At 39.8% G+C, this 14,563-nt stretch overlaps 1 protein-coding gene across 50 annotated transcripts in view; it reads left to right on the forward strand.

Annotated features, from left to right (window-relative positions):
- The first annotated feature begins 3,773 nt into the window (after nucleotides 1-3,773).
- LRRFIP2 (LRR binding FLII interacting protein 2) overlaps nucleotides 3,774-14,563 on the forward strand; it is a 109,154-nt gene continuing 98,364 nt past the window's right edge. For 33 of the 50 annotated variants that reach the window (XM_005600827.4, XM_005600829.4, XM_005600826.4 and 30 more), the window contains exons 1-2: nucleotides 3,919-4,058; nucleotides 5,496-5,567. The gene's annotated coding sequence lies outside the window, so the exon portion shown is untranslated. Of the gene's footprint in view, nucleotides 4,059-4,452; nucleotides 4,815-4,894; nucleotides 4,945-5,495; nucleotides 5,568-14,563 lie in introns of those variants that run through there. The other 17 variants (XM_005600824.4, XM_070236881.1, XM_070236885.1 and 14 more) reach the window with 5 other exon arrangements.

Below are 14,563 nucleotides of genomic sequence, written 5' to 3' on the forward strand. Positions count from 1 at the left end.
AAGGTACTATTATGTGATAATTTGTCTCCCTTATCAGACAGTAAATTTCATGAGAGGAGGAAAACAGCTTTTTACTTCCCATTAGATCCCTAGCGTCTAGGAAGTATCTGGCACACAGTCATTTAAAAAACAGATCCTGTTGTATCCCAGTGCTACTAGTACCTAACTGGGTGCCAGGTACACAGCAGATGAATACATTTGCTAAATGAGCCATAATATGAAGGATGCTTGATTACTCATTTACAATGAGTATATAATGCAGAAGAGCCATCACTTAGTTATTTGTGATTATGCATTCATACATAATTGATACCTATACAAAATCCCAAATTCTCCCTTCTCATCAACCTTTCCTCACTACTAAGAGTGAAGATAGTAAGTTTTACTTCTTTCTTTTCCTTTGTTTACTCTCTAGGGGAGGAAAGGATGAGCTGCTCTGGCTAGGAGAATCCACGTAGAGACAGAATTAACCATAAGTGAGATTTGTCTTCCGAACCAATAGACCATGGCATTCTCATCTGGATAGTTAGATGTTTAGAAACTTTTTTTTTCAGTCAAATGAGGACCTTGGCATTCTTTTCCCTTTTACTTTAATAGCAATCTCTTTGAAAACATTTAAGCGGTCAGAGGACGTATTAAAACACACATACACAGGTTGTATACATTTATAGGTTTATTAGGGCAGGATGACATGGAACAGTATAAGCAGAAAAAGCAAAAATCTTACAAATGAATCACTTTTAAGTCTGTTGAGCCACAGAATTTTTTAGTAAACTTGTAATTCCAGATGAGCACCATGGCAAACTTAGTGCCTTTGTCATTTACTAATTTAGGAAAGGGAGAAGAGTCAAATAAAATAGAAATGAATTATTGCAGAATGGTAATTTTTTGATATAATGAAACATAAAAAGAAACTAAAAACCTAAAGATAGCAAGATATCAATTTCCTAGTTTTAATAATGTATTACAGGTATGTAAGATGCTATCACTTGGGGAAACTGGGTGAAGGGTACACAGGCCCTCTCTACTATTTTTGCAACTTGTGAGTCTACAATTATTTCCAAATAAAAGTAAAAAATAAAAAAAAGACAGCAAGAAAAAAATAGTAAATCTAGGTAAGAAGGAATTTTTGGAAAGAGCATTTAAAACTTAAAACAAAGAGAACTTAAAACATATTCAAAGACTGTTGCTTTGCAGGTTACCATAGGTTTGTAAGGAGTTAACAAAAATGTTTAAAAATGCTTCCAAAACACACTTTACTAACAAAAATATTAGGCCCAGAAAAGTGGCATCCTATTTCTAATGTTTGAACTAATGATGTTTTCCAGAGATGTGTATAGAGTGAAACATAGCAGTGTGTTTGCAAAAGATAATTTTGTGAAAACCACAAAAATGACTGTTTGCTCTTGAGAAGGGAAAATTTTTATTTCTTGACATCATCAAAGAAAAATGTGAAGGATCTGATATGAAAGAACAAAAATGTACAAATCCTATCACCTCATTCCTCAAAACAGTATAAACACTCGCAAAATTTTCCTTCATCTATTAATATGTCTCTAGAGCAGCCAGCCCACACAGATCTGGGGCATTCACATGTCAGAATAACCCATAAAGATCTGGGAACACATATTTTTGGCAGAAAGAAATCAATGTGCAGGGAAAGACTCTGTGAAATAATTCAGAGTGATGCATTTCGTCAGGACCCCCTTGCAATGACAAAATGTTAACATCATACTTTATAACATTCTTGGGAGTGTGCAAAAGATACATGACATTAGAAACTCTTAAAACAGGCGTCGTAGTTTTTTTGGTGCCAAATAGATGGCAGATATCCTATAGAGCGGGAAGTAAAAACACAGAGAAGTTCCAAATTTGCCTCATACTACTCTACCTTAAAGTATATTTTCATACTAAAATTCTAAAAGCAAAATAGAAATCTGCTTGGCTGGACACTTCACTTATATTTAAAGCAACATGGCACAAAGTAAAAGAGGAACTGGGGCCAGAAAGACCTGAGTTCAAATTCTAGCTCTCTCAGCTACTAGTTTTGTTTATTTTATGCAAGTCACAATCTCTCTGAATCTCAATGTCTTTGCTACTAAATTGAGTATAATAATCCCCATATCTCAAAGTGATACTAGTACTGAAAAGGATAATATATTGAAGTGCCTAGCACAATGCTGTACAAATAATAGGTACTCAGTAAGTGTGAGATCCCTCCCAGTTTTTCCAGGAGACACAGCAAAATATTTCTCTGTTAGTCTGGTGTGAGCCAAAACAAGTGGTTAAGAAGTAAAATGAGAAGGGCAAGAGAACCTAATCCTAAAATTATCCAAACAATCTTTGTATTAATTATGCAGTTATATAAACTAATACTTAATAATAAGTAATTTTGGGTTTATTCGTATTTTTCAGGTAATGCATTATTACCTGAATAGGTCCTCTCACAAGTTAGCTGTTTGTCTTTAACTGATTTAGTAAAAGATGTCATTAATCCTTTTATTCAGATCATAACATAGTATGATCCTTCAGAAAGATTAAGCTCCTCTTGATCCCAGGTAAAAGTCACAGTTTCAAAGTTTACTCTTGGGTCTGAAAAAACTAGTGACATGGAAAGAGAGTGAAAGGTTAAAAGAATTTGTCTTTCCAGGCTGATGGTATGAGAATTCTCCCTGCGATGATGCATCCGTTGACATCTCACTGTCTAGCGACCAAAGTTCCCTAATTCATGCCTGGAACCTCCCCTATAAACGCCATAGTCTCAGCTCCCATGAACTCTAATAGGTGCCCAAACCTTCTGAAATTGCAGGAGTGGGCAGCACAGAAACAGCCCTTAGGCGGCTTTAGAGACAAGTTCTTAACATGGAATCCATGGGTTTATTCATGGGGTTCTTAACATAGAATCCATGGGCTTATTCAGGGGGTGCTGGAACCTACCGTCCCTGTGTGTAAAGTTGTATCTAAGTGTATTTTGTGCCTTTTTCTCAGGAGGCTGCTCAACTATCACCTTCTTCTAGAGATCTTCTCTAACCCTCCTTTCCTGCCACTGCGGTCTCACCCACACAATCTCTCCTCATCACTCTGGTGTATTTCCTGCAGAGCCTTACCACAATCTGTCATTACCTTGTTTGTTTGCTTAAATCCCGTCTACCCCACTAGACGGTAAGCTTCCCAAAGAGCAGGACCTCGCTCTTTCTCCAGTGCCTTGAACCTGGTGGGTCTCGAGAGAGACTTCTAGAATGAATGACAGGTCCGTGTCTATTAGATATTTAACGCAGTCTATATTCCTTCCCCATCACCCCCCGCATTCTTCTCCGGAAATCATTTTAAAATCACGCGTTTTCAATTTGGAAATAAGGCTTTTAGCATTTCAACCACACCCGCTCACCCTCGCCCACTTACCCAAGCCCAGTAGGCCGGAGAGTTTAGAGGCGACCAGGGCAGGTGCAGCCTTGAACAGGCACACATACAATTCACATTCCTAGCCCCGGTCCTGCGGGCGGAGGGCTGGGCCGGCACGGCGGACCCGCAGGAGCCACCTCTAGACCGCCCCGGGCCTCCGCTCCACTGGCGGTCGCGCCCCGCCGCCCTCTCTGGGGCGCGGCCGCATCAGGTCGCAGCCGCAGAGCAGAGCGGCAGGAACATCGCCCCTGGGCGGCGCGCAGCTAGCCGCTGGAGAGCCGGGTTTACTTCGCCCAGCTGCGACCAACCCCGTCCCGCAGCGCGCGCCGCGGCGGCCGCAACTGCTTCCGGGTGAGCGGGTCGCCAACCCCGTGGCCCCGCCCCTCCGCCTCCTCCGCCCGCCGCTCCGGCTGCGGCTCCTCCCGGGGGCCGGTTCCCGCTGTCTCAGCCGCAGCGTTCTGGGGACGCTGGCGTGACTGACTGACCGGCCGCCGGCGCCGGGAGCCGCCGCGTCCAGCCCGGCCCACTGGCCGCGGACCTGGGACCGAGTCCGCCCTCCGCGCCCCTCGTCCTTCGCCCCAGCGGGCTCCGGGCGGGCTAGCCGTGCTCCGGCCCTTCTCGGGCGGCTCCGCGGCACAGCGGGCGCGCAGAGACAGGTAAGGGCCGCTCCTCCCGCTGGCCCGGGAGAGCCGGGAGCAGGGGCCCCCTTCCCGGCCTCGGCAGCCCGCTGAGTCCGCGCCGCCGCTGAGCCCTGCTGCGGGCCGGGCTTCCCTGGGGCTGGCGGGCTCCCGGGTCGGGGCCGCCCCCTGCCTGCTGCGGTCCCCGGCATCATGCCTGGTGTCTGACGCTCACCCTCCATCCGCGCGAGGGGACGGTGTTGCTCCCGCTGTAGGAGAAATAAATTGGGCTGCTGTCCCTCTGCTTCGGGTGCTCGGGGCTCCTTCTCCTCCTGCCCAGACGCGACACTCCCTCGGTCCTGTCCCCGGACAGATACCCCAGGGAACGGTGTCAGGCCTGTGGAGGGCGTAGCATTTTTATGGATTTTTTTCCTTTCCTCCTTGACCCGAACTGAAGCGCGGGCATAACAGGCGCTTGCTAGGAGTGTCAGGGTTAATGCTTGACTAATATGGGGTGTTATTCACACCCAGATTACTAAGTTATATAGCTCCAGTCAGGCCTGCTTCTCTTGCCCGCGGCTATCCAGCAGGAAGCGGGAGGAACTAAGGAAACCCACCTCTTTTTCTCTTAGAAGGAGAAAAGTTCAAGTGTTGGTTCTGTATTTTCCACCGTGGGAGATACAAATATCAGGCTGCTGAGATATGGCTGGGGAAATACTGTATCCTAAACTTTAACTATTTATAGCTCATTTTCTTTGAGTTCCACTTAATGACTCAGCATTTCTGCCATAAACGGTAAAACTGGAGTAGGTTACTTGACTAAAAGATGTATGTAAGGATAGCAGAGTGGCCATTAATTTTTATTTATATTACAGTGAGAAGAGAAGGTGGATGTAGTAATGGAACCAGAGAGATGGGGAGCAGGGTATGGATGAATGAGTTCTTAATCAATCTTTAAAACAACATTTTTTCACGATAACATTTTATTTGGGGGATGAATATGGAAAGGTGCAGTTGGTGGAGAATGCAAAGTGTTGCAGATAAGAGTTAGCTGGCGGGAATTTGAGGTTTGCTGTGGTTTCAAAGTCTTGCAGAATTAACCCTGTTTAACCAACATCATGCTCTGATTAACAAATACAGAGATGATGACCTAGTATTATACTCATGTAGAATAAAAATTTTGGAAAGTGTGATTCATTAAGAAAGTTAGGTCACTCACTTTGTGAATCATTGATAGGGATCTTAGAATTGGAATAGAGGAAGGCCAGAAGTTTGTTACTGCATGTTTAATTAGATGCCTTTACTCATTTTATAGGATGTGCTATATTACCCTTTGTTAGATTTCCCACTAGATATTTATTGTCATGTAGCATGGTAAGGAAATAAAAATTGAACTTTTGCAGAATGTTTGGATTAAAATAGTTTGTTAGTTCCTAAGTGGATTGTTGTGATTTTACCCATTTTTTTTTTTGCCAGATGTGGGAAGATAAATGAAGGGGTCTAGAAACAAAATAAATGTCAGTGAAAAGGAGAGCTACCATCATTAAGGTAGGAAAAAGTTCACTGAAAGAATTTGCAGTATACAAAGTAGAGTCTTTTGAATGGAAGGCCCCACCCATTTTGTGAATCTACCCTTAAAAATGTGGAATGAGACTAACTATATGAGTTCTTGTTTAAGTTCCCTTACAGAAGAAAGTGTGTATTGAAGTTGTAATTTAATATTGGAATGAATTCATTTAAAACTAGAAATAACTTTTTATTGCTGAAATGCAATTTGATCATTTTTGGCTTTTAAAATGTTGTTAAGCCAAATAACTGAATTACAGAGTTCTTGATACTCTTAGCCTTGTTTTCTTTTTGGAATTCAGATTATTTTATCTTGATTTTCATTTATAAAGAACTTTAGTTAGTTATCAGTTATAAAGTAATGGTAAGTTTACCCTGTTGGTATTGCTTACCAAATTCCTTTAAATTCTTTGACTAAATTTTGGCATCTTATTTCATTGGATATGCATTCTTATATTCAAGAGTGTTCCCTAATGTTGCTTTTGATTTTTGTCCAGCTAATAGTGACTTCAGAGTTTCAGTTCCCAGTGAACAGAGATTCCTTTTGGAAAATCCCTTGTGGAAACCACCATAACTGACAGTTTTGATAGGTAGATATGCAAGAGAAGCCTTCTTAGGTCAGGATTTAAGCATCTCCATAATGAAGGAAAAAAGTGATGTGGGGAATATATTTGGCAAAGTAGATTCTTTCTCTCTTGAAACAAAAACAAAAACAGATCTTTACTAGAAACAAAGGAGGGAGCAGTTTCTTGCAGAGCTCTTTGTGAATTGTTTACCCCGCTCTTAGTGTGAAAAGGAACAGAATTGATGATGTACAGGAAAAAAATAATTCTCCCTGCAGTGTGCTGGGAATGTTGATGAGGATCATTGAAGAGGAGAGGAAATTCTCCTCTCCTCACCATAGGAGCGTTTTCCATTGCACCTCCAAAATAGGGGCCATTTCATAGCCTTTTTCTTTTAGGTAGTTGCTTCTCTCTGGAGAATCTGAGAGGAGAGATGGTCTTTTAACCAGGAAAACATGCTGCCTTGTCTAGTTTGCAAATAAAGAATAGACTTTATGACCATCATTCAAAACTCAGCTTTTAAACTTAGAAGGAAGAAATTGAGCAAAATTTACCCTGTGACTAAAATAACTTTACCTTTTTCTCCATTCTTCCCTTTGAGATAGTAGATAGGACACCTTTGGAAATGATTTTTTTGTGTGTTGCACATTGTACTTTCACTTCTAAAACTTTTTGGCCTGCCATAGATTAAGCCAGACTTAAAAGCAATCAAATATTGGGCTAAAAACTGGGTTGATTTATCATGTTATACTTTTTCATTTATTCCATTATTTCTTTATTTTGGCGGGAAATGGAGAGAGAATTCTATTTCTTGGAGAAACTCTGGGATTTGCTACTATATATGCTTTTGTTTTGGTCTAGTGTTGGGGAGAGCAAGAGGTAAGGGTAGAAAATGGTTAGGAAGAGGAAAGAAATGGCATGTATAAAAGGAGAATGCTCACTTTGGGGGTTCAGTGGATGTTTGTGGAACGTTTTAAAATTGGTAAAACTTTTAAAAAGAAAACATTATATGGTGAAAAGGAAGTCTCCAGTCTAAACTAGCCTTTTCTCACTCCTGCACCCCCTAAACAAAGCAGTCACTGTTAATGATTTCCTATGTATCCCTCTCCAAATTTTCTATTACGTATGTGATCACATGTTTAGGAGACTATCATGTACCTTTCATTCTTACCATTGATATACTTTAAAGATCTTTTTATATTAGCACATATGTCCATCCAATTTTTTAAAGAGACTGAATGTCCTGCCTAGTGTAGATGAACCATAATTTATTAATTTTCCATAATTTATGTTACCATTCCCTATTAAGAGACATTTAGGTTGTTTTTAGCTTTTTAGATTTACTGCTATAATGGACAACTTGTATATATGTTTTCGTACTACTCCATAAATGTGTATGTGGAATGTGTTTCTAAAAGTGTGACTACAGGGTTGGCACTTAAGTTGTGAAAATTTATTTCAATCCTGTATTGGGCTTTATTTTATAATAGAAGCTAACTTCTTTCTCAACTTTGTAGGAGAAAGGTGCTCTTAATTACTTCAAATTCTTTATCCTCCTCCCCATTGAAAAAATACTGCAAATATATTTTATAAGGCAACTTTAAACATTTTAGAGTGACAGGTGGTTATTTTTATTTGTACTGGTAAGGGTAAAAATACCGTACCTTGAAGGCTGGTGCTGTTATAGACAAACCACTTCATTTATATTTAGTAAGTTAAATAAATACCTTTTGTAATAGGTTGGTGGTTTTAGGATTTTATGGCCAGTATCAATTAAAAACATTGTAGATAGTTTAACTTGCCCTGGTGAAGTTTGCTACTAGATTATTAGTCGCAAGGGAACTAAATAGTCCACCTTCTCCCTTCTTCGTTTATCTTCCACGTCCTAGTCTAGTCATAATAAAATAAACTTCTGTGCTGTTTGAGATCCAAAAATCCTTTTGCAAACGAGAGTGCTGTTCATAGATTAGTTTTCCAAGGCAGGAGGTAGGTACAGAGTCAGTCTTTATTCTGCAAAGTGTTTGTGATCAGAATAATGGAGGCTTAAATTTTTAATTTTGATGTTATACAGCTCACTCATGACCAGGAGAAGATTCAGGGAATCTTTGTCCTTTTAAAATGAGAGAGACTGGAGGGAAAAAAAAAGTGCTGAGGGGCTAACGTAGGATGATGAAGTTGAAACTTGTGAGTGGCAGTTTCCCTGGCTGGTGCCCAGGGTCTATTTTGAGGCCTTGTCAAAGCTCGCCTGACAGAACCTACCACATAACCGTAATCTGTCCTGGCCCCACTGCAAGTCAGGCAGGCTTGCGGTTTAGGAAAAGTGTCAGCCACAGAAGAGGGAGCTTATAAGGGACATTTGCCTTCAGAAGATTAAGGCTAAGTTTTCGGGTAAAAATCTGCTTAGCACGCATATCCTAGGATCCAGTTTTTGTTTTCCTTTTTTAAGGAAAAATCATGATTAAGGAAAACTAATGAGGAAAGTATTTTAGGAAAATGTGCATGAGGAGGAGCATAGGATTGTACCAGTATTGACGTTATGTTCTGGTTCTGAGAGTTTTTGCCGAGGCTCAGTCGAATGTTTTACAACAGGGGAAAAATGTTAGTTACCTGCATAGGGAGGCCACGCCCCTAGGTGAAATAGTCCAACTCAGAGACCTTCACGCGTGTCAGGAGGATCGAAAGGACACTGAGACTGATGACTGTTTTACAGGATTATTTTGAGTTCATGCAGAGAAATTAGCTTCTTCCCAAATTCTCATTCTCTTCTTCCCGTAGAACTGTAAGGTATCATGTACAATATCATGACATTATCTCTTTAAACTTTTGGTTATTACCAGATGCTATCTCCCAGCATAGCTGCCTCCCTGTACTAAGTGCTTTCTCGTGAAAACCTTGGTGTTTTCTGTACTTAGTGAATGAAGTGCTTGAGTTTAAAGTTCTTTAACTGATCTCACTTCTTAGGCTAGAAAGCTGTTAAAGAACTTATTGCTCCACCCTTATGACCAAGGTTCATGTCATCATCGTTAACTGCAGCCTTGTATTACAGTTGAGGTTGTTTGAAGAGTTTGGCATACAGATTTAATGCAGAGATGCAAAGCTTGCAGGTGGTTTCCTGTCGTTTGCTTTAGATTAGGCTGGCACTCCAGGAAATTTAATTTTTTCTTTTCTTTTCTTTTTTTTTTTAAAGATTGGCACCTGGTCTAACAACTGTTGCCAATCTTTTTTTTTTTTTCCTGCTTTATCTCCCCAAACCCCCCTGTACACAGTTGTATATCTTAGTTGCACGTCCTTCGAGTTGTGGGATGTGGGACGCCGCCTCAGTGTGGCCTGACGAGCGGTGCCATGTCCGCGTCCAGGATCGGAACCCTGGGCTGCCGCAGCGGAGTGCGCAAACTTAACCACTCGGCCACGGAGCCGGCCCCTAATTTTTTCTTGCCCTCAGAAATTTAGATCATTAGCATTTGATGAAGATGTTGTATTTAGTATTCAAGGTGAGGAGAAAAAATAAAATAAGTATTTTTCTTTCTTCTCTATTCCTATTATTTGGTTTATTTCTATTATTCTATTTCTTCATATTTTATGATATAATAATATTATATATCTGTTTCTATTATATTCTACTCATTCCTGTTATTATAGTTCATCTTTTTCGATTGTTTTCAGTTTGAACCCTGTGTATCTTAGTTTTTATTCATTGTAAATACTAATACTAAAATTTTAACTAGTTTTGATATAACATCCTTTACTGTTTTAGGAAGCGAGTTTAATTTTCAAGTTAGTTGTTCTGATCGCTTTGTTTTGTCTCTACATCTCCCACTCTCCTAAGTAGAAGCATTTTAACAGTTAGGAGCAATATTTTGGCTCTCTGTTTTCTAAGTTAAATAGGGTATTCTATATGCAGAGGATTAGGATGTTAAAATGTTTATCTCCCTGTTAAATGGTTTAAATCATTTGTAACAACAAACAACATGATTAGTAAGCATACATGTTGTTGCTATTAGCAAAAAAGTATTCCATTTAAGTGGCCCAAGGATTATAGGACTAAAAATGGAAAAAAAATTCAGTTGTAGATGAGATGTTTTTTCCCCTGTCATGGATATCACTATGTCTAAGTAGAAAATGAAGGAAATGAGAAGGTCACTGTCCTCTTGGCTTACCACGCTCACCCTTTGCTATCTGTCCAAAGTTTTCTTTTTTGTTGTGGAAATATACATAACATAAAATTTATGATTTTAACCATTTTTTTTTTAAAGATTTTATTTTTTTCCTTTTTCTCCCCAAAGCCCCCCGGTACAAAGTTGTATATTCTTCGTTGTGGGTCCTTCTAGTTGTGGCATGTGGGACGCTGCCTCAGCGTGGTTTGATGAGCAGTGCCATGTCCCCGCCCAGGATTCGAACCAACGAAACTCTGGGCCTCCTGCAGCGGAGCGCGTGAACTTAACCACTCGGCCACGGGGCCAGCCCCCGATTTTAACCATTTTTAAGTGTACAATTCAGTGGCATTAAGTACATTCACATTGTCTTGCAACCATCACCACCATCCATCTCCAGAACTTTTTCATCCTCCCAAACTGAAACTCTGTGCCCATTAAACAGTAACTCTTTATTCCCCACAACCCCTGGTCACTACTATTCTACTTTCTGTCTGTATGAATTTGACTACTCTAGGTATCTCATATAAGTGGAATCATATAGTATTTCTCTTTTGTGTCTGACTTATTTCACTTAACATAATGTCCTCAGTTCATCCATGTTATAGCTTGTATGAGAATTTCACTCTTTTTTTTAAGGCTGAATAGTATTCCATTGTATGTATATAACACATTTTGTTTATACTTTGATCCTTGATGGACGTTTGGGTTGCTTCCACCTTTTGGCTATTGTGAATAATGGTGCTATGAACACAAATGTATAAATATCTGTTTGAGTTTCTTTCCTGTCTTTTGAGTATATACCCATAGGTGAAATTGCTGGATCATACAGTAATTCTGTTTAATTTTTTGAAAAATTGCCATACCATTTTCCACAGCAGCTGCACCATTTTACAGTCCTACCAGCAGTGTACAAGGGTCTAATCTCTCTACGTCCTTGACACACTTGTTTTCTTTCTTTTTTTATTTTTTCTTAAATAGTGATTCTAATGAGTGTGAGTTGGTATCTCATTTTGGTTTTGATTTGCATTTCCCTAATGATTAATGATGTTGAGTGTCTTTTCATGTGCTTTTTAGCCATTTTTATAACTTCTTTGGAGAAATACCTATTCAAGTCCTTTGCCCATCTTTGAGTTGAGTTTGTTTTTCTGTTGTTGAACTTCAGGGATTTTCTATATTCTGGATGTTAATCCCTTATCAGATGTATAATTCACAACTATTTGCTTCCATTCCATGGGTTGCTTTTTACTCTGTTTATAGTGTCCTTTCATGCGCAAAAGTTTTTAATTTTGATGAAGTCCAATTTATCTAACTTTTTCTTTTGTTGCCTGGGCTTTTGGTGTTATATCCAAGAAGTCATGGCCAAATTCAGTGTCAGGAAGCTTTTTGTGTGTGTTTTCTTTTTAAAGTTGTATAATTTTAGCTCTTACGTTTATTTCTTTGATCCACTATGAGTTAATTTTTGTATATGGCATAAGGTAAGGGTCCAACTTTATTATTTTGCATGTGGATATCGAGTTTTCCCAGCATCATTTGTTGAAAAGACTGTCCATTCTCTATTGACTGGTCTCGGCACCCTTGTTGAAAACCATATATGTTTGACCACATATGGCAGGGTTAATTTCTGGACTCTCTATTATATTCTGTTGGTCTATATGTCTGTCTTTATGCCAGTAGCACACTGTTTTGGTTACTGTAGCTTTCTAGTAAGTTTTGAAATCAGGAAGTGAGTGTGATACTTCCAACTTTGTTCTTTTTTTAATTGTTTTGGCTATTTGGGGTCCCTTGAGATTCCATGTGAGTTTTAATTTTAGGATAGGTTTTTCTGTTCTGCAAAAAAAGTCATTGGGATTTGATAGAGAGTGCATTGACTCTGTAGATTTCTTTGGGTACTACTGACATTTTAACAATATTAAGTTTTTGAAGCTGGCCCCGTGTCCGAGTGGTTAAGTTTGTGTGCTCTGCTTCGGTGGCCCAGGGTTTGCCAGTTTGGATCCTGGGCGCAGACCCATGCACCACTCATCTAAGCCATGCCATGGCGGCATCCCACATAGAACTAGAATGACTTACAACTATGTACTGGGGCTTTGGGGACAAAAGACCAAAAAAAGGAGGAAAATTGGCAACAGATGTTAGCTCAGGGCCAGTCCTCCTCACCAAAAAACAATATTAACTTTTCTATCTGTGAACATGGGCGGCTTTCCATTTATTTATGTCTCCTTTAATTTCTTTGAGCAATGTTTTGTAGTTTTCAGTGTACAGCTGTTTTGCCTTCTTGGTTAAGTTTATTCCTGCGTATCTTATTCTTTTTGATGCTATTGTAAATGGAATTATTTTCTCAATTTCCTTTTTGGATTGTTCATCGTCAGTGTCTAGAAATGTAACTGACTTTTTGCATTGATTTCATATCCCTACAACTTTAATGAATTCATTCATCTGTAGTTTTAAAAGCTGTTGTATTTGTTTCTGTGTTGTGTAACAAATTACACAAATTTAGCAGCTTAAAATTAAAACAGACATTTATTATCCTACAGCTTCTTTGGGGGTTAGGAGTCTGAGCATGACTGAGCTGATTCTTCTGCTTAGGGTGTCATGAGGCTGCAATTAAGGTGTTGGCTGGGCTTAATTCTCATCTGGAGGCTTAACTGGGGAAAAATCTGTTTCTAAGCTCACTTTGGTTTTTGGCAGAATTAATTTCCTTGTGGTTTTAGCACTGAGCCTTCTTGCTTTCTAGAGGTTACTTGGCTGTCTTCAAGCTCCTAAAGGCTGCTCTCAGCTCTTAGCAGCAACCTGAAGTTCTTGGCCCTGTGGTGTTTCCCAGTATGTCTACTTCATCAAACCGTGGAGTAGAGTCTACAGCAAGTAGGCTAGATAGGCAGTCTTATATAATGTAACATACTCATGGGAATGACGTCTCATAACTTTTGTTCTATTCTGTTGATTAGAAGCAAGTCGTAAGTCCTGTCCATTCTTGGGGAGGTGTTTACACAAAGGAGTGAACAGCTGGAGGGAGTTCGTGGTCGGGGGCCACCTTAGAGTCTGTCTGCCATAGCTGGATACAAAATAGCACATATTTTATAAACCCATTTTTGTTTAAAAATACATATGTACAACTGGAATGAGTATCTTCAGATGGTGGAAATTACTGATGGTGTTTATCGTTATTTTGTGTTTCTTCATTGTTTCCTTCCACTTTCCCTCCCTGCAACTTTGCAGTTTTGCAATTTTAAATCAGTACTTGGTGTTTTCATTACAACTAAATAAATATTGTTTACTACTTAGCCAAGAACTGTATCGTGGTTGTTTCCTTTCTTGTTTAACTTTCAGTTTTTCCAGTGGGTTGAGTTGCTTTTTTTTTCTTTGCTTAGTTTTCTGTTCACCTTATTTTTCCCAAATGCTCCAACAGATTTTTCAAGTGTGTATCCTCCTAATTTATTTTGAGCAAAATAATTAGTTTATTTGTGAAATGTAGATAAATATAGAATAAAAGTATAGTTTCAAGAAGAATAGTAAAATGAGCACCTATGGTCGCACTACATAGGTCAAGAAATTAAATATTACAGTTATCCTGGAAGTTCCCTGTGTATGTATATCCTTTAATGGCACCCCTTCCCCTCCAGGTAATCACAATCCCATTTTACATGTTAATCACTTTCTTGAGACCATTCTGTGTCTAACCTTGCAGTCCCCTCTCACCCCTTAAATATGTATTCCTAATCAATATGTGGTTTACTTTTGAAAAATGGAATAGCTCTACCACCTTTTTGTGTCTGTTAGTCAGGATAGGCTGACCTGCTTTAACAAACCACCTCCAAGTTTTAGTGGTTTAACACAATTAAAGTTTATTTCTCAGGGCCGGCCCCGTGGCCGAGTGGTTAAGTTCGCGCGCTGTGCTTCGGCGGCCCAGGGTTTCGCCAGTTCGAATCCTGGGCACGGAAATGGCACCACTCATCAAGCCATGCTGAGGCGGCATCCCACATGCCACAACTAGAAGGACCCACAACTAAAAATACACAACTATGTACCCAAGGGGCTTTGGGAGAAAAAAGGAGAAAAAAAAAAATTTATTTCTCACTCACATCTCTGTCTGCTGTGAGTTGGAAAGCACTGGGAAAGGAGTAGTTTGTTGCAGAGAGTCATCCGGGGTCTCAGGCTCCTTTTGTCTAGTGACTCTGCTGTTCTCTGGGGCCTCAGAGACTTTCACTGAGTTCTCTGCATCTGGCTGGCAGATACGAGGGCAAAGAGAAGGAGTGTGATAGATTAC

This window comes from Equus caballus, chromosome 16 (assembly GCF_041296265.1).
Source record: "Equus caballus isolate H_3958 breed thoroughbred chromosome 16, TB-T2T, whole genome shotgun sequence".
NCBI lineage: Eukaryota > Metazoa > Chordata > Mammalia > Perissodactyla > Equidae > Equus > Equus caballus.